This window comes from Triticum aestivum, chromosome 3D (genome assembly GCF_018294505.1).
Source record: "Triticum aestivum cultivar Chinese Spring chromosome 3D, IWGSC CS RefSeq v2.1, whole genome shotgun sequence".
Classification (NCBI taxonomy): Eukaryota; Viridiplantae; Streptophyta; class Magnoliopsida; order Poales; family Poaceae; genus Triticum; species Triticum aestivum.
The window spans coordinates 116,224,860-116,247,187 of record NC_057802.1 but is presented as its reverse complement, the minus strand read 5'-3'; positions in this window follow the sequence as shown (position 1 = coordinate 116,247,187).

Genomic DNA, 22,328 nt, shown 5'->3' with positions numbered 1-22,328 from the left:
GTCGATCTAGATTCCGGCCGCCAATAAATACTACCTTGCTCATGTCGTACCGCCTGCATTCTCATCTACATCCTCCTCTTTCTCTCTCTCTCTCTCTCAAATCTCTGTCATGGCGCCGTCGGTCTGCCCATGCGCCGACGAGGAGTCGCCGCCCCTCGAGGACGCTCACTCGAATAGCTGCGGCGAGGACCCCTACGCGCCGGCGAACGAGGTTGCGCCAGACCCCCCAACTTTGGATTGGTTTTGGGGCCAGTACAATCTTTGTCTCTAGAAGTCGCTGCCGCCGGCTGACAAAGCCAGGCAAGTGGCGTTCAAGAAGGAGATGGCGGAGGAGCAAGCCAGGCACCAGGCGGCCTGTGAAGCCCGTGATGCTGCCTGGAAAAAGGAGGCGGAGGAAATTTAGGGGCGGGCGCGTCGTCGTGCCGAGGAGGTGTACGAAGACGGGTACTTCGCGAGGGAAGTCATAGGCGTTGGGCGCCTCGTCGCTGCATGGAGGTGGGCCAATAAGCTCCAGCGTGCCACCGACGAGGAGCTCCGGTGAGCGCCCATCGAAATGGGAAAGTGAAGGAAATATGTCCTAGAGGCAATAAAGTTATTATTTATTTCCTTATATCATGATAAATGTTTATTATTCTTGCTAGAATTGTATATATTAACCGGAAACATGATACATGTGTGAATACATAGACAAATAGAGTGTCACTAGTATGCCTCTACTTGACTAGCTCGTTGATCAAAGATGGTTATGTTTGTTGGGGATCGTTGCAAAATTTTAAAATTTTCTACGCATCACCAAGATCCATCTATGGAGTTTACTAGCAACGAGAAGGAAGGAGTGCATCTACATACCCTTGTAGATCGCGAGCGGAAGCGTTCAAGTGAACGGGGTTGATGGAGTCGTACTCGTTGTGATCCAAATCACCGATGACCGAGCGCCGAACGGACGTCTCCTCCTTCTTGATCCAGCAAGGGGGGAAGGAGAGGTTGATGGAGATCCAGCAGCACGACGGCGTGGTGGTGGAAGTAGCGGGGATCCCGGCAGGGCTTCGCCAAGCGCAAATGGGAGGGAGAGGTGTTCCAGGAGGGAGAGGGAGGTGCCAGGGGCTGTGGTACGGCTGCCGTCCCTCCCCCCCACTATTTATAGGGGCCCTGGGGGGCTCCGGCCCCTGGAGATCCCATCTGAGGGGGGGGGCGGCGGCCAAGGGGTTGGCTTGCCCCCCAAGCCAAGTGGGGCGCCCCCCCCCACCCCCAGGGTTTCCAACCCTAGGCGCAGGGGAGGCCCATGGGGGGCGCACCAGCCCACCAGTGGCTGGTTCCCCTCCCCACTTCAGCCCATAGGGCCCTCCGAGATAGGTGGCCCCACCCGGTGGACCCTCGGGACCCTTCCGGTGGTCCCGGTACAATCCCGATAACCCCCGAAACTTTCCCGGTGGCCAAAACTGGACTTCCTATATATAATTCTTCACCTCTGGACCATTCCGGAACTCCTCATGACGTCCGGGATCTCATCCAGGACTCCAAACAACTTTCGGGTTTCCGCATACTAATATCTCTACAACCCTAGCGTCACCGAACCTGAAGTGTGTAGACCCTACGGGTTCGGGAGACATGCAGACATGACCGAGACGACTCTCCGGTCAATAACCAACAGCGGGATCTGGATACCCATGTTGGCTCCAACATGTTCCATGATGATCTCATCGGATGAACCACGATGTCGAGGATTCAATCAATCCCGTATACAATTCCCTTTGTCAATCGGTACGTTACTTGCCCGAGATTCGATCGTCGGTATCTCAATACCTTGTTCAATCTTGTTACCGGCAAGTCACTTTACTCGTACCGTAATGCATGATCCCGAGGCTAACTCCTTAGTCACATTGAGCTCATTATGATGATGCATTACCGAGTGGGCCCAGAGATACCTCTCCGTCATACGGAGTGACAAATCCCAGTCTCGATCCGTGCCAACTCAACAGACACTTTCGGAGATACCCGTAGTGCACCTTTATAGTTACCCAGTTACGTTGTGACGTTTAGTACACCCAAAGCACTCCTACGGCATCCGAGAGTTGCACGATCTCATGGTCTAAGGAAATGATACTTGACATTGGAAAAGCTCTAGCAAACGAACTACACGATCTTTGTGCTATGCTTAGGATTGGGTCTTGTCCATCACATCATTCTCCTAATGATGTGATCCCGTTATCAATGACATCCAATGTCCATAGTCAGGAAACCATGACTATCTGTTGATCAACGAGCTAGTCAACTAGAGGCTTACTAGGGACACGTTGTGGTCTATGTATTCACACATGTATTACGATTTCCGGATAACACAATTATAGCATGAACAATAGACAATTATCATGAACAAGGAAATATAATAATAACCATTTTATTATTGCCTCTAGGGCATATTCCCAACAATGTTTCCTAGCCATAGACATGAGTTGTCATTTGATTAAACGGGATCACATCATTAGGAGAATGATGTGATTGACTTGACCCATTCCGTTAGCTTAGCACTTGATCGTTTAGTATGTTGCTACTGCTTTCTTCATGACTTATACATGTTCCTATGACTATGAGATTATGCAACTCCCGTTTACCGGAGGAACACTTTGTGTGCTACCAAACGTCACAACGTAACTGGGTGATTATAAAGGTGCTCTACAGGTGTCTCCGAAGGTACTTGTTGAGTTGGCGTATTTCGAGATTAGGATTTGCCACTCCGATTGTCGGAGAGGTATCTCTGGGCCCACTCGGTAATGCACATCACTATAAGCCTTGCAAGCATTGTAACTAATGAGTTAGTTGCGGGATGATGTATTACGAAACGAGTAAAGAGACTTGCCGGTAACGAGATTGAACTAGGTATTGAGATACCAACGATCGAATCTCGGGCAAGTAACATACCGATGACAAAGGGAACAACGTATGTTGTTATGCGGTTCGACCGATAAAGATCTTCGTAGAATATGTAGGAGCCAATATGGGCATCCAGGTTCCGCTATTGGTTATTGACCTGAGAGGTGTCTCGGTCATGTCTACATAGTTCTCGAACCCGTAGGGTCCGCACGCTTAACGTTCGTTGACGATATAGTATTATATGAGTTATGTATGTTGGTGACCGAATGTTGTTCGGAGTCCCGGATGAGATCACGGACATGACAAGGAACTCCGGAATGGTCCGAAGATAAAGTTTGATATATGGGATAATAGTGTTTGGTCTCGGGAAGGGTTCCGGAATTCACCGGAAGGGGTTCCGGATGTTTCCCGAAATGTTTGGGTACGAGAACACTTTATTTGGGCCAAAGGGGAAAGCCCACAAGGTTTTTGGAAAGCGCAAAAGGAAGTTTTGCAGAGTCCAGGGGCCAGACGCCAGGGTCCCTGGCGTCTGGTCCTAGAGTCCGAGAAGGACTCTTGCCTTTCGGGTGAAACCGACTTTGTGGAGGCTTTTACTCCAAGTTTCGAACCCAAGGCTCAACATATAAATAGAGGGGTAGGGCTAGCACCCAAGACAGATCAAGAAACACCAAGCCGTGTGCTGGCAACCCCATCCCCTCTAGTTTATCCTCCGTCATAGTTTTCGTAGTGCTTAGGCGAAGCCCTACGGAGATTGTTCTTCACCAACACCATCACCACGTCGTCGTGCTGCCGGAACTCATCTACTACGTCACCCCTCTTGCTGGATCAAAAAGGCGAGGACGTCATCGAGTTGAACGTGTTGTGAACGCGGAGGTGCCGTACGTTCGGTACTTGATCGGGATGGATCGTGAAGGTGTACGACTACATCAACCGCGTTGATAAACGCTTCCGCTTACGGTCTACGAGGGTATGTAGACAACACTCTCCCCTCTCGTTGCTATGCACCACCATGATCTTGCGTATGCGTAGGAATTTTTTTGAAATTACTACGTTCCCCAACAGTGGCATCCGAGCCAGGTTTATGCGTAGATGTTATATGCACGAGTAGAACACAAGTGAGTTGTGGGCGATACAAGTCATACTGCTTACCAGCATGTCATTCTTTGGTTCGGCGGTATTGTTGGATGAAGCGGCCCGGACCGACATTACGCGTACGCTTACGCGAGACTAGTTCTACCGACGTGCTTTGCACATAGGTGGTTGGCGGGTGTCAGTTTCTCCAACTTTAGTTGAACCGAGTGTGGCTACGCCTGGTCCTTGAGAAGGTTAAACAGCACTAACTTGACAAACTATCATTGTGGTTTTGATGCGTAGGTAAGAACGGTTCTTGTTCAGCCCGTAGCAGCCACGTAAAACTTGCAACAACAAAATAGAGGACGTCTAACTTGTTTTTGCAGGGCATGTTGTGATGTGATATGGTCAAGACATGATGCTATATTTTATTGTATGAGATGATCATGTTTTGTAACGGAGTTATCGGCAACTGGCAGGAGCCATATGGTTGTCGCTTTATTGTATGAAATGCAATCGCCCTGTAATTGCTTTACTTTATCACTAAGCGGTAGTGATAGTCGTAGAAGCAATAGTTGGCGAGACGACAACGATGCTACGATGGAGATCAAGGTGTCGCGCTGGTGACGATGGTGATCATGATGGTGCTTCGGAGATGGAGATCACAAGCACAAGATGATGATGGCCATATCATATCACTTATATTGATTGCATGTGATGTTTATCTTTTATGCATCTTATTTCGCTTAGATCGACGGTAGCATTATAAGATGATCTCTCCCTAAATTTCAAGGTATAAGTGTTCTCCCTGAATATGCACCGTTGCGAAAGTTCTTCGTGCTGAGACACCACGTGATGATCGCGTGTGATAAGCTCTACATTCAAATACAGCGGGTGTAAGATAGTTTTGCACATGCGGAATACTCAGGTTAAACTTGACAAGCCTAGCATATGCAGATATGGCCTCGGAACACTGGAGACCGAAAGGTTGAGCGTGAATCATATAGAAGATATGATCAACATAGTGATGTTCACCATTGAAAACTACTCCATCTCACGTGATGATCGGACATGGTTTAGTTGATTTGGATCACGTGATCATTTAGATGACTAGAGGGATGTCTATCTAAGTGGGAGTTCTTAAGTAATATGATTAATTGAACTTTAATTTATCATGAACTTAGTCCTGGTAGTATTAGCGTATCTATGTTGTAGATCAATAGCTCGCGTTTAGCTCCCCTGTTTTATTTTTGATATGTTCCTAGAGAAAACTAAGTTGAAAGATGTTAGTAGCAATGATACGGATTGGATCCGTGATCTGAGGATTATCCTCATTGCTGCATACAAGAATTATGTCCTTGATGCACCGCTAGGTGACAGAACAATTGCAGGAGCAAATGCAGACGTTATGAACGTTTGGCAAGCTCGATATGATGACTACTTGATAGTTTAGTGGACCATGCTTTACGGCTTAGAATCGGGGCTTCAAAGACGTTTTGAATGCCACAAAGCATATGAGATGTTCCAAGAGTTGAAATTAGTATTTCAGACTCATGCCCATGTCAAAAGGTATGAGACCTTTGACAGTACTTTGCCTACAAGATGGAGGAGAATAGCTCAACCAGTGAGCATGTACTCAGATTGTCTGGGTACTACAATTTCTTGAATCAAGTGGGAGTTAATCTTCCAGATAAGATAGTAATTGACAAAGTCCTCTAGTCACTATCACCAAGTTACTAGAACTTCGTGATGAACTATAATATGCAAGGGATGATGAAAACAATTCCCAAGCTCTTCGCGATGCTAAAATCGGCGAAGGTGGAAATCAAGAAAAACATCAAGTGTTGATGGTTGACAAGACCACTAGTTTCAAGAAAAAGGGAAAAGGGAAGAAGGGAAACTTCAAGAAGAACGGCAAGCAAGTTGTTGCTCAAGTGAAGAAGCCCAAGTCTGGACCTAAGCCTGAGACTAAGTGCTTCTACTACAAAGGGACTGGTCACTGGAAGCGGAACTACCCCAAGTATTTGGCGGATAAGAAGGATGGCAAAGTGAAAAAGCTATATTTGATATACATGTTATTGATGTGTACTTTACTAGTGTTTATAGCAACCCCTCGGTATTTGATACTGGTTCAGTTGCTAAGAGAAGTAACTCGAAACGGGAGTTGCAGAATGAACAGAGACTAGTTAAGGGTGAAGGGACGATGTGTGTTGGAAGTGGTTCCAAGATTGATATGATCATCATCGCACACTACCTATACTTTCGGGATTAGTGTTGAACCTAAATAAATGTTATTTGGTGTTTGCGTTAAGCATGAATATGATTTGATCATGTTTATTGCAATACGTTTATTCATTTAAAATCAGAGAATAATTGTTATTCTGTTTACATGAATAAAAACCTTCGATGGTCATACACCCAATGAAAATATTTTGTTGGATCTCGATCGTAGTGATACACATATTCATAATATTGAAGCCAAAAGATGCAAAGTTAATAATGATAGTGCAACTTATTTGTGGCACTGACGTTTAGGTCATATTGGTGTAAAGTGCATGAAGAAACTCCATGATGATGGGCTTTTGGAATCTCTTGATTATGAATCACTTGATGCTTGCGAACCATGCCTCATGGGCAAGATGACTAAGACTCCGTTCTCCGGAACAATGGAGCAAGCAACAAACTTGTTGGAAATAATACATACTGATGTATATGGTCCGATGAGTGTTGAGGCTCGCGGCGGGTATCATTATTTTCAGACCTTCATAGATGATTTGAGCAGATATGGGTATATCTACTTGATGAAACATAAGTCTGAAACATTTGAAAAGTTCAAAGAATTTCAGAGTGAAGTGGAAAATCACCGTGACAAGAAAAATAAAGTTTCTACGATCTGATCGCAGAGACGAATATTTGAGTTACAAGTTTGGTCTTCAATTAAAACAATGTGGAATAGTTTCAAAAATTCGTGCCACCTGGAACACCACAGCATAATGGTGTGTCCGAACGTCATAACCGTACTTTATTGGATATAGTGCAATGTATGATGTTTCTTACCGATTTACCACTATCGTTTTGGGGTTATGCATTAGAGACAACTGCATTCACGTTAAAAAGGGCACCATCTAAATCCGTTGAGACGACACCGTATGAACTGTGGTTTAGCAAGAAACCTAAGCTGTCGATTCTTAAAGTTTGGGGTTGCGATGCTTATGTGAAAAAAAATTCATCCTCATAAGCTCAAACCCAAATCAGAGAATTGTGTCTTCATAGGATACCCAAAGGAGACAGTTGGGTACACCTTCTATCACAGATCCGAAGGCAAGACATTTGTTGCTAAGAATGGATCCTTTCTAGAGAAGGAGTTTCTCTCGAAAGAAGTGAGTAGGAGGAAAGTAGAACTTGATGAGGTAATTGTACCTGCTCCCTTATTGGAAAGTAGTTCATCACAGAAATCAGTTCCTGTGACTCCTACACCAATTAGTGAGGAAGCTAATGATGATGATCATGAAACTTCAGATCAAGATACTACCGAACCTCGTAGGACAACCAGAGTACGGTCAGCACCAGAGTGGTACGGTAATCCTGTTCTAGAGGTCATGTTACTTGACCATGACGAACCTACGAACTATGGGGAAGCGATGATGAGCCCAGATTCTGCGAAATGGCTTGAGGCCATGAAATCTGAGATGGGATCCATGTATGAGAACAAAGTGTGGACTTTGGTTGACTTTCCCGATGATCGGCAAGCCATAGAAAATAAATGGATCTTCAAGAGGAAGACGGACGCTGATAGTAGTGTTACTATCTACAAAGCTCGACTTGTCGAAAAGGTTTTGACAAAGTTCAAAGTGTTGATTATGATGAGTTTTTTCTCACTCGTAGCGATGCTTAAGTCTGTCCAAATCATGTTAGCTATTGCCGCATTTTATGAAATCTGGCAAATGGATAAAACAAAACTGCATTCCTGAATGGATTTCTAGAAGAAGAGTTGAATATGATGCAACCAGAAGGTTTTGTCGATCCAAAAGGTGCTAAGAAAGTGTGCAAGCTCCAGCGATCCATCTATGGACTGGTGCAAGCATCTCGGAGTTGGAATATACGCTTTGATGAGTTGATCAAAGCATATAGTTTTATACAGACTTGCGGTGAAGCCTGTATTTGCAAGAAAGTGAGTGGGAGCACTACAACCTTTCTGATAAGTATATGTGAGTGACATATTGTTGATCGGAAATGATGTAGAATTTTTTGGAAAGCATAAAGGAGTATTTGAAAGGAGTTCTTCAGAAAAAGACCTCGGTGAAGCTGCTTACATATTGAGCATCAAGATCTATAGCGATAGATCAAGACGCTTGATAAGTTTTTTCAATGAGTACATACCTTGACAAGTTTTTGAAGTAGTTCAAAATGGAACAGTCAAAGAAAGAGTGCTTGCCTGTGTTGCAAGGTGTGAATTTGAGTAAGACTCAAAGCCCGACCACGGCAAAGATAGAAAGAGAATGAAAGTCATTCCCTATGCCTCAGCCATAGGTTCTATAAAGTATGCCATGCTGTATACCAGATCTATTGTATATCCTACACTGAGTTTGGCAAGGGAGTACAATATTGATCTAGGAGTAGATCACTGGACATCGGTCAAAATTATCCTTAGTGGAATAAGGATATGTTTCTCGATTATGGAGGTGACAAAAGGTTCGTCGTAAAGAGTTACGTCAATGCAAGCTTTGACACAGATCTAGATAACTCTAAGTCTCGATCTAGATACATATTGAAAGTGGGAGCAATTAGCTAGAGTAGCTCCGTGCAGAGCATTGTTGACATAGAAATTTGCATAGTACATACGGATCTGAATTTGACAGACCCGTTGACTAAAATTATCTCACAAGCAAAACCCTAGTACTCTTTGGGTGTTAATCACGTAGCGATTTGAACTAGATTACTGACCCTAGTAAACCCTTTGGGTGTTGTTCACATGTCGATGTGAACTATGGGTGTTTACCACATAAAGATGTGAACTATTGATGTTAAATCACATGGCGATGTGAACTAGATTATTGACTCTAGTGCAAGTGGGAGACTGAAGAAAATATGCCCTAGAGGCAATAATAAAGATATTATTTATTTCCTTATATCATGATAAATGTTTATTATTCATGATAGAATTGTATTAACCGGAAACATGATACATGTGTGAATACATAGACAAACGGAGTGTCACTAGTATGCCTCTACTTGACTAGCTCGTTGATCAAAGATGGTTATGTTTCCTAGCCATAGACATGAGTTGTCATTTGGTTAAACGGGATCACATCATTAGGAGAATGATTTGATTGACTTGACCCATTCCGTTAGCTTAACACTTGATCATTTTGTATGTTGCTATTGCTTTCTTCATGACTTATACATGTTCCTATGACTATGAGATTATGCAACTCCCGTTTACCAAAGGAACACTTTGTGTGCTACCAAACGTCACAACGTAACTGGGTGATTATAAAGGTGCTCTACAGGTGTCTCCGAAGGTACTTGTTGAGTTGGCGTATTTCAAGATTAGGATTTGCCACTCCGATTGTCGGAGAGGTATCTCTGGGCCCACTCGGTAATGCACATCACTATAAGCCTTGCAAGCATTGTAACTAATGAGTTAGTTGCGGGATGATGTATTATGGAACGAGTAAAGAGACTTGTCGGTAACGAGATTGAACTAGGTATTGAGATACCAACGATCGAATCTCGGGCAAGTAACATACCGATGACAAAGGGAACAACGTATGTTGTTATGCGGTTCGACCGATAAAGATCTTCATAGAATATGTAGGAGCCAATATGGGCATCCAGGTTCCGCTATTGGTTATTGACCTGAGAGGTGTCTCGGTCATGTCTACATAGTTCTCGAACCCGTAGGGTCCGCACGCTTGACGTTCGTTGTCGATATAGTATTATATGAGTTATGTATGTTGGTGACCGAATGTTGTTCGGAGTCCCGTATGAGATCACGGACATGACGAGGAACTCCGGAATGGTCCGAAGATAAAGTTTGATATATGGGATAATAGTGTTTGGTCTCGGGAAGGGTTCCGAAATTCACCGGAAGGGGTTCCGGATGTTTCCCGAAATGTTTGGGTACGAGAACACTTTATTTGGGCCAAAGTGGAAAGCCCACAAGGTTTTTGGAAAGCGCAAAAGGAAGTTTTGCGGAGTCCAGGGGCCAGACACCAGGGTCCCTGGCGTCTGGGTCCAGACGCCGGGAACCCTGGCATCTGGTCCTGGAGTCCGAGAAGGACTCTTGCGTTTCGGGTGAAACCGACTTTGTGGAGGCTTTTACTCCAAGTTTTGACCCCAAGGCTCAACATATAAATAGAGGGGTAGGGCTAGCACCCAAGACAGATCAAGAAACACCAAGCCGTGTGCTGGCAACCCCATCCCCTCTAGTTTATCCTCCGTCATAGTTTTCGTAGTGCTTAGGCGAAGCCCTGCGGAGATTGTTCTTCACTAACACCGTCACCACGTCGTCGTGCTGCCGGAACTCATCTACTACTTCGCCCCTCTTGCTGGATCAAGAAGGTGAGGACGTCATCGAGCTGAACGTGTGCTGAACGCGGAGGTGCCATACGTTCGGTACTTGATCGGGACGGATCGTGAAGGTGTACGACTACATCAACTGCGTTGATAAACGCTTCCGCTTACGGTCTACGAGGTTACGTAGACAACACTCTCCCCTCTCGTTGCTATGCATCACCATGATCTTGCATGTGTGTAGGAATTTTTTTGAAATTACTACGTTCCCCAACAGCAAGATCGTTCGCGCGCGTCCGCCATCAAGAGGCAGATCGGTACGTCAAGCGCTGCAAGGCGGAGGAGGCGGAGTACTGCCTCCGCACTGGGAAGACGCCGCACACCGGGGAGCTGCTGGCGAGGGGCTGCCGGAATACTGGCCCGAGGAGGAATTATTAGCTTTAGTATTGTTTGGTTTCAATTTTATGCATTGTACCTAGTAGTTAAGGATCATAACGTATATGTGATGATATTATATTTTTTTTTTGTGATGAACTAAGGAACAATTAATATATATATATATATTATGAATTCCATTTCCTATCTGTTTTTTATACTAATTTGAATTTAATTGTTATCGTCCACATATACAGAATGGAAAGCGTATATACACACATTGAAACAGAACATATAAGAACGAAAAACAGAGTACACACATTGAAACAGAGGAATAAACGGAGCAATACTATGATTGTTGTGAATACATAGCTATCCACGTCAAAACGACTCAACAAAATAAAACGCGTCCATGAGACCATGACCAGCAACCCTTGCCTACGGTAGCTCTTGGCTCTGCCTGAACTCGTGAAGGCGTTCGTCCAAGCGGTTGACACGCTCGCGGTACATCTGGAGCGCGATCTCGAACTCCAAGTTGGCTATTTCATCGGTGATCACTAGCTCGAGGATGCGACGGCCATGTTCCTCTACTACGCATAGGTGGACACCTGGGCCAAGGAGGTGGTCGAGCCTATGGACCAGTGCGTTGGCATCCAGCGGGCCGCGGACAAGGCGAACGGCGCCACCCATGCGAACGGCGCGGCGGGCGTCCGGTGCAAGTACGGCGCAGGCGGCCTCTGGTGCAAGTACGGCGCTGAGGGCCTCTGCCCACTCCTGGCGAGGAATGGGGGTATACCTGGCCATGCGCCGGGCCGGGCTTGGGCCGGGCCTAAAAAAGCCCATGGCAGAAAACTGAGGCCCAGGCCCTCCCAGGCCCTATCATTGGGCCTACTTTTCAAGCCCAAGCCCGGCCCATCTGGTAAAAAGCCCTGAAAATCCCTTCGGGCTTAGGGCCATGGGCCGAGCCTCTTCCTTAAAATGCCAATATGCTAAGCCCAAGCCCGTCCAGGCCCTGCTAGTGGGCTCAAAACTCAGGCCCAAGTCTGGCCCACGGAAAAGCCCATCGGGCCTAGGCCCTAGATTTTAGGGTCGAGCCTGGGTGGGCCGACAGGGCCGGGCCGGAGATGGCCAGGACTAAATGGGGGTACTGACGGGACGTGTACCCAGCTGCGACGCCGTGTCGACAGCAGGCAAGCACCGATGGATCCGCTCTTGCTATGCGGCGCGCCGCGCCTCTCGCTCTGCGGCGCTCCAACGGTCTCGCCGTGCGGCGAGCCGCAGCCTATCGGCGCGGACGCGCCTACCTTGCTCTGCGGCGCGCCATCGATCATGTTGTGCGACGAGCTGCAGCCTGTCGGCGCTGACATGCCTATCTTGATCCGCGGCGCTCAAGCGCCATGCGCCAAAGGTCTGCTTAACCCTGGCGATGACGCGCATCGCGGCATCGTCCATCACGTTGCCGGGGAGCGCCTCGGCCTCGACGGGCCGTGGCGCCTGCTCGTTTTCCTCGTCAACGAGGTTGATGGTAGAGGCAGCGCTTTGGTGGGTTCGCATGCTTGGAAAAGGTGGATGTGCTACAGGCTGCGCTTGTCGCCTCCGTGCATCGCACGCCGCCTAGGTTTATGCACAATATCGCTGGGTGGCGGGAAACGATGGCGTGTTCATAAAAAACTCCATCAATTAATGGAAACTTAGCATAGAAGGAACATCGAGCTAGCACAAGAAGTAGATGATGATCAGATGAACACGGACCACACTAGGGAACCCATCGGTGATGAATTCATCAATCGCAAATGGTTGAATACTAGCAAGTGTTTGCCCACAACTCACGCGGCATATTCCATCGCAAGCAGGTCGGATGGATCAACTGTATGCTGATACGTCTCCAATGTATCTATAATTTTTGATTGCTTCATGCTATATTATATTCTGTTTTGGATGTTTAATGGGCTTTGTTATACACTTCTATATTATTTTTGGGACTAACCTATTAACCGGAGGCCCAGCCCAAATTGCTGTTTTTTTGCCTATTTCAGAGTTCCGCAGAAAAAGAATATCAAACGGAGTCCAAACGGAATGAAACCTTCGAGAACGTGATTTTCGGAACGAACGTGATCCAGAGGACTTGGACCCTACGTCAAGAAAGCAACCAGGAGAGCACGAGGCAGGGGGGTGCGCCTACCCCCCCCCCCCCGGCGCGCCCTCCACCCTCGCGGCGCCCACGTTGCTCCACAGACGTAGTTCTTCCTCCTATATATACCTACGTACCCCCAAACCAACAGAAGCATCCACGAAAACCTAATTCCACCGCCGCAACCTTCTGTACCCGTGAGATCCCATCTTGGGGTCTTTTCCGGCGTCCTTCCCGAGGGGGCATTGATCACGGAGGGCTTCTACATCAACACCATAGCCTCTCCGATGATGTGTGAGTAGTTTACCTCAGACCTTCGGGTCCATAGTTATTAGCTAGATGGCTTCTTCTCTCTTTTTGGATCTCAATACAAAGTTATCCACAATTCTTGTGGAGATCTATTCGATGTAATCTTCTTTTGCGGTGTGTTTGTTGAGACCGATGAATTGTGGGTTTATGATCAAGTTTATCTATGAACAATATTTGAATCTTCTCTGAATTCTTTTATGTATGATTGGTTATCTTTGCAAGTCTCTTCGAATTATGTTTGATTTGGCCTACTAGATTGATCTTTCTTGCAATAGGAGAAGTGCTTAGCTTTGGGTTCAATCTTGCGGTGTCCTTTCCCAATGACAGCAGGGGTAGCAAGGCACGTATTGTATTGTTGCCATCGAGGATAAATGGGGTTTATATCATATTGCATGAGTTTATCCCTCTACATCATGTCATCTTACTTAAAGCGTTACTCTGTTCTTTTGAACTTAATACTCTAGATGCATGCTGGATAGTGGTCGATGTGTGGAGTAATAGTAGTGGATGTAGGCAGGAGTCGGTCTAACTGTCACGGACGTGATGCCTATATACATGATCATACCTAGATATTCTCATAACTATGCTCAATTATATCAATTGGTCAACAGTAATTTGTTCACCCACCATAATACTTATGCTCTTGAGAGAATCCACTAGTGAAACCTATGGCCCCCGGGTCTATTTTCCATCATATTAATCTTCCAACACTTAGCTATTTCTGGCGCCGTTTATTTTGCTTTATTTTACTTTGCATCTTTATTATAAAAATACCAAAAACATTATCTTATCATATCTATCAGATCTCACTTTCGTAAGTGATCGTGAAGGGATCGACAACCTCTTTATTGTGTTGGTTGCGAGATTTTTATTTGTTTGTGTAGGTGCAAGGGACTTGAGTGTGGCCTCCTACTGGATTGATACCTTGGTTCTCAAAAACTGAGGGAAATACTTACGCTACTTTACTTCATCACCCTTTCCTCTTCAAGGGAAAACCAATGCAGTGCTCAGGAGGTAGCAAGAAGGATTTCTAGCACCGTTGCCGGGGAGTCTACGCAAAAGTCAACATACCAAGTACCCATCACAAACTCTTATCTCCCGCATTATATTATTTGCCATTTGCCTCTCATTTTCCTCTCCCCCACTTCACCCTTGCCGTTTTATTCGCCCTCTCTTTTTCCATTCGCCTCTTTTTCGCTCGCTTCTTGTTTGCTCGTGTGTTGGATCGCTTGCTCGCCACTATGGCCCTGCCTAGATTTGGTGATCTTCACCTTAAAAGGTTAGAGGAGATTGAAAACAATGTTAGAAGTTTCATGACTTTACAATTTGAGCATAACAATTTCTTTAGAACTGAGCGTAAAGAACAAAAAAGCTTTATGGGTTACATGAATAAAGAGCTCGACGATATGTCTAAGGAATTTTATGGGTTGAAATCTCAGATTGCTCATCTCGAGAAATTAATTGCTGAAATTTCGGATAAGCAGGCTACCTTAGTGTAACGCCCACGATGCGGCTATATCCCCCACGTGTCGAGGCACGACTTAGAGGCATAACCGCATTGTGGTTTTGTCGCAAGAAGGGTCATCTTCACACAATCCCATGTAATGAACAAGAATGGGATAAAGAGTTGGCTTACAATCGCCACTTCACACAATAAATAAATAGAATCATACAACATTCAAGATACACACATAGGTCCGACTATGGAACCAAAAGAAAAGAAGACAACCCAACTGCTAGATCCCCGATCGTCCCGACTGGGCTCCACTACTGAACAACATGAAAAGAAACAACACAACGAACAAGATCTTCATCGAGCTCCCACTTGAGCTCAGTTGCGTCACCTGCACTGGTCTCATCGGCACCTGCAACTGTTTGGAAGTATCTGTGAGTCACGAGGACTCAGCAATCTCACACCCGCGAGATCAAGACTATTTAAGCTCATAGGAAGGAAAGGGGTGGTGAGGTGGAGCTGCAGCAAGCACTAGCATATATGGTGGCTAACATACGCAAATAAGAGCGAGAAGAGGAGCAATGGAATGGTCGCCAGCTAGCAATGATCAAGAAGTGATCCTGAACCTCTACTTACGTCAAACATAACCCAGAAACCGTGTTCACTTCCCGGACTCCGCCGAGAAGAGACCACCACGGCTACACACGCGGTTGATGCATTTTAATAAAGGTCAAGTGTCAAGTTCTCTACAACCGGATATTAACAAATTCCCATCTGCCACATAACCGCGGGCACGGCTTCTGAAAGATAATACCCTGCAGGGGTGTCCCAACTTAGCCCATTAAAAGCTCTCACGGTCAACGAAGGATAAACCTTCTCCCGGGAAGACCCGATCAGTCTCGGAATCCCAGTTTACAAGACATTTCGACAATGGTAAAACAAGACCAGCAAAGCCGCGCGAATGTGCCGACAAATCCTGATAGGAGCTGCACATATCTCGTTCTCAGGGCACACCGGATGAACACTACGTACAACTAAAACCAGACCTCGAGTTTCCCCGAGGTGGCGCTGCAAGTGGCTCTAGTTTGGAGCAGCACTCAGAGGAACACTGGCCCGGGGTTTAAAATAAAGATGACCCTTGAGTCTGCAGAACCCAAGGGAAAAAGGCTTAGGTAGGCAAATGGTAAAACCAAGGTTGGGCCTTGCTGGAGGAGTTTTATTCAAAGCGAACTGTCAAGGGGGTCCCATAAATCACCCAACCGCGTAAGGACCGCAAAATCAAGGAACATAACACCAGTATGAAGGAAACTAGGGCGGCAAGAGTGGAACAAAACACCAGGCATAAGGCCGAGCCTTCCACCCTTTATCAAGTATATAGATGCGTTAATTAAAATAAGAGATATTGTGATATCCCAACATAAACATAATCCAACATGGAGCAATCTTCGTCTTCACCTGCTACTAGAAACGCTATAAGAGGGGCTGAGCAAAAGCGGTAACATAGCCAAGCAACAGTTTGCTAGGAAGGGTGAAAAGGTTAGAGGCTGACATGGCAATAAGGGAGGCATGATATAACAAGTGGTAGGTAGCGCTACATAGCAATAGAGCGAACAGCTAGCAAGCAAAGATAGAAGTGATTTCGAGGGTATGGTCATCTTGCCTGAAAACCCGCAAGGAAGAAGAACGAGTCCATGAAGAAGACAAGCGGACGTAGTCGAACGAATCCTCACAACTCCGAAACGAAACCGAAGCTAACGAGAGAAGCAACCCGGAAAGAAACAAACAACATAGTAAACAACCATCACATAAACATGGCATGATGCACAAACAAGTATGATGCATGTCCGGTTTAAATATGTGTGGCATGGCAAAGTGCAACAAACAATACTACAAGTTAAGTGGAGCTCAATATGCAACGAGTTGCATATTGACAAAACACCACATCAATTATTTACTTCGCTCTTGTTTATGCTACTCGTCAATATTAAATGTTGATTAGCATGGCAAGAGGTGAAGCATAAGTAAACTAACTATTTAGGCAAGTTTAAATGAGGCCGGAACAACAAATAACAAATCCGGAAAATCCTCAAATGCATATTTTGAATTTGGTACTGTTCTGCCATAAACACAATTTTAATGTTGTTAACCAGGAAAATAAAGTGCACCATGTTAAACTAGGCATTTTTCTACCCCATTTGCATATAAAGTTTATTTAAATCCGAGTTACGGTTAATTAGTTATGAAATAAATCATTTGAACCTGGCATTTAAGCAAATTTAAACAAACATCATTTTAAACATTTTAAACATGGATTAGAGTGGCATATTATTAAACTACACAAATTTCTGAGCATTTTACATGTTAAAATCATCTTAATCCGATGCACCATTTGTGAGTTATTATATGCATGATGTTCAAGGGTTTTTCTACAAATCTGTAAACTCCTGGATAAAAGAGAAATTCGTCCGGAGCAGAAAAAAACATGGCAGGCCGAATCTGGCAGGGCCAAAAGGAGGGTGGGCGCTGGAGGCTCACCCAGCGGGCCTTGGCCCATCTACAGAGGAGGCCTTGGGCGCACTGGGCCTGGCGCAACGGAGGGGGCCGCTGGACCGTAACAGCGGTGGCCTAGGCGCAGGCGCTGGGGCGCTGTGCGAGTCAACACGAGGCAGGGGCGTGGTCGAGACGAAGCAGAGGATGCAGGAGCGACGCTGGTGGTCTCCGGCGCGGCCGGGCGCGGCAGATCCAGCCAGACGGAGCCCCACGGGGTCCGGCGACGATTCTTGACAGGGCGACGGCCGGGCGATGACCATGGCGGTCCCTGTGAGAGAGAGATGTGAGAGGAGGGAGTAGAAGGCAGGGAAGGAGAAGGAAAGGAGTGGGGGAGGCCTGACCTGAACGACGACGGTCAACAAGGCGGCGTCGTGTTCGAGGACGAGCTCGGCGTGAGGCGCAGGCACACGAAGAAGGCGAGCGGGGCGACGCTGCGTTCATCCCAGGCGGGCGCTGACAGGAGGATGGCGCGGCTTGGCGGGGCGACGGGCCAACGCGGGGTCGAGCGGCGCTCGATGCAGAGACGATGCAGCGGCTGGCATCCATGGCGACGGAGTATCTGGGAGAGAGAGGGATTAGAGAGAGGGGAAGCCGAAGAAGAGGACGGGAGGAGGAGGCAAGGTGCTGGCCTGCGAGTCAACGGCGGCGACGAGGCTGACGAAGTGGCCGTCGAGGTCATGGAGCTCGTGCGCGACCAGAGGAGCTCAGGGGCTCGGGCGCGCGAGGCTGGAAGAAGCTCCGGCTGGTCCAGGTACTTGGCGACGTGGACGCCGGGGAGAGGGGCTCAGCTGCAGGAGAGGTCCGGTGGGGCAGCGCGGCAGAGGAGCTTGACGCGGGGTAGCTCGAGGTGGCTGACGACGGGGATCCTCCGGATCTCGAGCTGGACAAGACGCGCGAGGTGATGACGACTCCGGTAGCGCAGCGGCTACGGGTTGGAGCTGGGGCCTCCATGGCAGCGCTACGAGGACAACAGAGAGAGGGAGAGCAGCGAGCAGAGGGATGAGCAGAGGGAGAGGAAACCAGAGAGGGAAAAGAAGGAGAAAGGGAACAGACAAGGACCTGGCTGGACGACTTCGGCGACGGGATCCTGGTGGCTTTGGCCGCTCCGCTTCCGTTCGCGCGGGAGCGAGCGAGCAGAGGCAGGGCAAAGGAAGGGGACGGACGACAAGGCAGCAGCCTGGTGGTGTTGGGATCGATGGAGGTGAATCGGGAGGAGAGGTGGAGGCTACCATTTGGGTGGATGGGGAAAAACGAGGTGGATCTCGCGGCTGGCGGCGGGACGGGACTGATGGGACAAGCTCCCTAGGTTTTAGGGTTAGTCTTTAAATAACAAGTGAATTTTTGAATAGGGGTATTTGGTCCCTCCGATTAAAATCGGACGATCGAGAAAATAATAGGTAGGGAGTCCAAATAAGAAAATGGAGATGTTTTGTAGATGTTAGGGGATGATCCGGACCCAACGGTAACAACAAACCGGGTTGGGTACGGAACAACTTTCGGACGCGCGGGAGGGGATCGCGGGCTGACGAGAGAGGTTAGATGGTTTGACAAGAGGGAACCGAAAACACGGTTGGTCTCGGAACGGTCAACAAAGACAAGGGGGGAACGCGGCAACTACGAACGAATGCAAGTTTGAAAACAATGACGGCAACAGGGTGCCGATGCAATGCGAATGATGCGATGATGAATGCAACAAACAAATAAAACACACGACAACAATGAAATAACTGGAAGGCTTCTGGAGCGTCGGTCTCGGGGCATTACAACACTCCACCACTACAAGAGGATCTCGTCCCGAGATCTAGGATGGCACCGGAGAAAAGCGGAAGAGGAAGAGGTAAAACAAATTGCTTCTTTGACAAACGAGTGAAACCAAAGAACCTTGAGAGGTTGAAAACTTGAAAGAAGAATACGACAGAGTTGATCAAAATTTAAAACACTCCGTTATCAAAGAGGAACAAGGAACCTTACAAGAACCTTGTAGGTTGAAAAGCATGGAAAATAGCTTAACGGATCAAAAGGAATATGAAAACACACCGGTAGAAAAGAGAAACAAGGAACTCCATGAGAACCTTGAGGTTAAGTGACACAATAGATATTTAAACCACTCCGGTTAAAACAAGATAGAGAAGGAATAAGAATGATATAATTTGGGAAGCACTCCGACTGTAAATGGAAGGAATTGAACATGATCTTGACAAGATGAGAGGATACTCGATGAAATTAACAACACATTTTCTCCGGAACTAATGAAAGAATGGCACAAGGGGTAAGAAAGATTTCAGACAGCACTCCGGTTGAGGAAGGAGACAAAACTTGACAGAATGGGAAGAACTTGAAAAGAGGGCACGACACTCTGGTTAAACGGATAAGAAAGGAAAATTTACATGATCTTGACAAAACAAGATGATTGGTCGAAGAGAGCAACATCACAAAACCTCCGGAAACAATGCATGATAGTTAGATAGTTGGAGTGAATAGAACAAAGAGTGAAACCAACATCTCCTACCATAATTGAATTTTAAGGAGCATCTTTACGAAGTAGGATTGAACGGAGTTGTTGGAAAAATCAACAACGAAAGAACAAGCTTGTTGTGGGCTTAAGGAAAACATCTCAAAAACTTGAGTTGAAATTCTGCCACTAACGGAAAACAATAGATTGGATTGATATGAACAAGGAGACGAGAAACTTATTTCGCCGGGAGGATAAATGAAGAACTTGGGTCATTTATGAGCACCATAAATAGCAAAAATCCTTAGGGAAAGCTTTAGGTGAAACATGACACAAGATAAATCCAACGAAGAGATTGGTGGATTTAAAATATCTCATTCTTGACAACATGTGAATCATGAAACGCGAACTCAAACTGTCAAGAATGACATAACACCGCCTCAAATGATAAGGTAGAACGAATTGCACTTTAGAATGCAAGATGAAGAATGCTTGGACTCCACAAAACAAAACATATGTTGAGCACCATCTTTATTTAAGAGTATAGTTTAGCGGATCTTAACTTCGAGAAAATCTTGAAGAACAATTGAGGAATGAAAAGAATCCTTGATGAACCACCATGTAGAGCCTCCATGAAGAACTCCGGTAATAAAAGAATGATCAAACGAAATGGAAAATTGAAAAGAACTCCGGGAGAAACCTTGCAATGATTAGCTGAAGCTTTGAAATAATATAATTGAAATAACTTGGATCTCCGGAAAGAAAAGATGAACAACTTTGAACCGAAAATTTGATATGATGAACAACTCCGGAAAGAAGAAATTAGATCACTTGGATGAAACAATAATAAGAATTATGTTATGCGTATCCTTCACCAATATAAATTGATGACAATCAACGGATTTGGCATACTACTTATTCTCGTAGAAAGGATTAAGATAGATATTGCGCAAACTTGTGAAGGTCTTCATCGAACCACCGGTAGGATTTGGAAACAACGAATGAATTGATATGATAACGAGGGAAGAGAAATCTTGAACGAACCACCGCGAGAATCTGAAAATCAACGAAGATAAGATAAAGAAAAAAACACCGGGAAGAATCAGAAAACGAATAAAGATACTTGACAGAATTTAAATACGTGAGAACGAAGAGATCACAAGCTGATTAGAGAATACTTGAATGATGCACCGGTAAGATTTGGGGAACGAGAGCTGAAAGCTTGAATGAATAATTCTGAGATGGTGGGCTCCGGAGAATCAAACTGAAAAGACTTCTGAAATGCTCCGGGTGGTTGAAAAGAATTCTCACCATCGAAAACAATTATGAGAGGATGGCATCAAGCTAGAACCATGAATCTTGAGAGAACGGATAAGATTTGGAGGAAAAACTCTTCTTCGGTCTTCAAATGTTGAGAATGATGACAAGAAACACCACCATAAATTGTTGAGATACTCCGGGATGAAAATTAGAAAGGTTGAACCAACGATGAAAAGAATTTGAAAGATCTTGGAGAAGAAATATGACTGATGATAACTCATTCTTACGTCAGACTTTGAAAAGAATTTTTAGAAGCTCCGGGGAAAAATTAGAAGAGTCAGGTAAGATCCTGGAAAAGACCTGTGGGTTAGGGCCCACTCAAAAGAAACACCGTTGAAATGATTACTTGAAAAGGAGATTGCACCGGTTGAATTAAATGGCTCAAAAGAGATAACAACCTCGAGATAGCTTGAACGGATTGGGAATGGAAATGCGAGTCTCCTGAGATATCTTCAGCACTCCAAAAAAAACATGAATAGCAAGAGGTGGATGATTAAGAGATACACCGGCATGAGAAAACATTTGAAACAGGGAAAGGAATGTGACCAACATTGAAGGCTTGAATTTAGTCCACCGGAGAAGAAAAAGAATGAAGAATGAAAAGCTTGAAGAACATCTTCATGAGAACCACCAGGTAAGAACATTGATTGAAAAGAATGAAGGGACTTCACGTGAATAAAATGGATACTTGGTTAAGAAATCTGAGTGTTTCAAGAAAAAGGGTGGGAGGGCGGGAAAAAAACAAAGACAACTTGGGACGGATGAAGCAAACACCATTGCAAAGAACTAAGAATTGATCTCGCGAATGTTAAAATGATCGGATCCACTTGAAAAAGAGCACGTCGGTTGGAAAGAATTGGGATGACAAACTCGATGGTCAAGAAGGATTAGTATTCACATAGCAATATGAGAACACTGTTTAGGAAAGGTATGGATTCAACATTTGACTTCGAAGCAACTCGAATACCACAAATAAAAACAAAACAAAGGATTTGGCTTGCAGAATAAGCCGGAACAAACATATGATAGAGATTTCGTCCAAAGTTTTCGTGGTGGGGCCCACACGGGCTCAATCGTACAGCACCATCATGTACAAGGCTGTGCACATGACATACGAAGCGTCCCCGAGTTGGCATAGCCAAGGACTCTTTAAGACACTACGAGACCACTGTAAAACCAACCGTGTACAAACGGACCACTAGACGTCGAACCCCAATCTCATATCATGCGTTTGTCGGAAAGATATCCTAAGAGCTACTTGAATCCCCACTTATAAACTC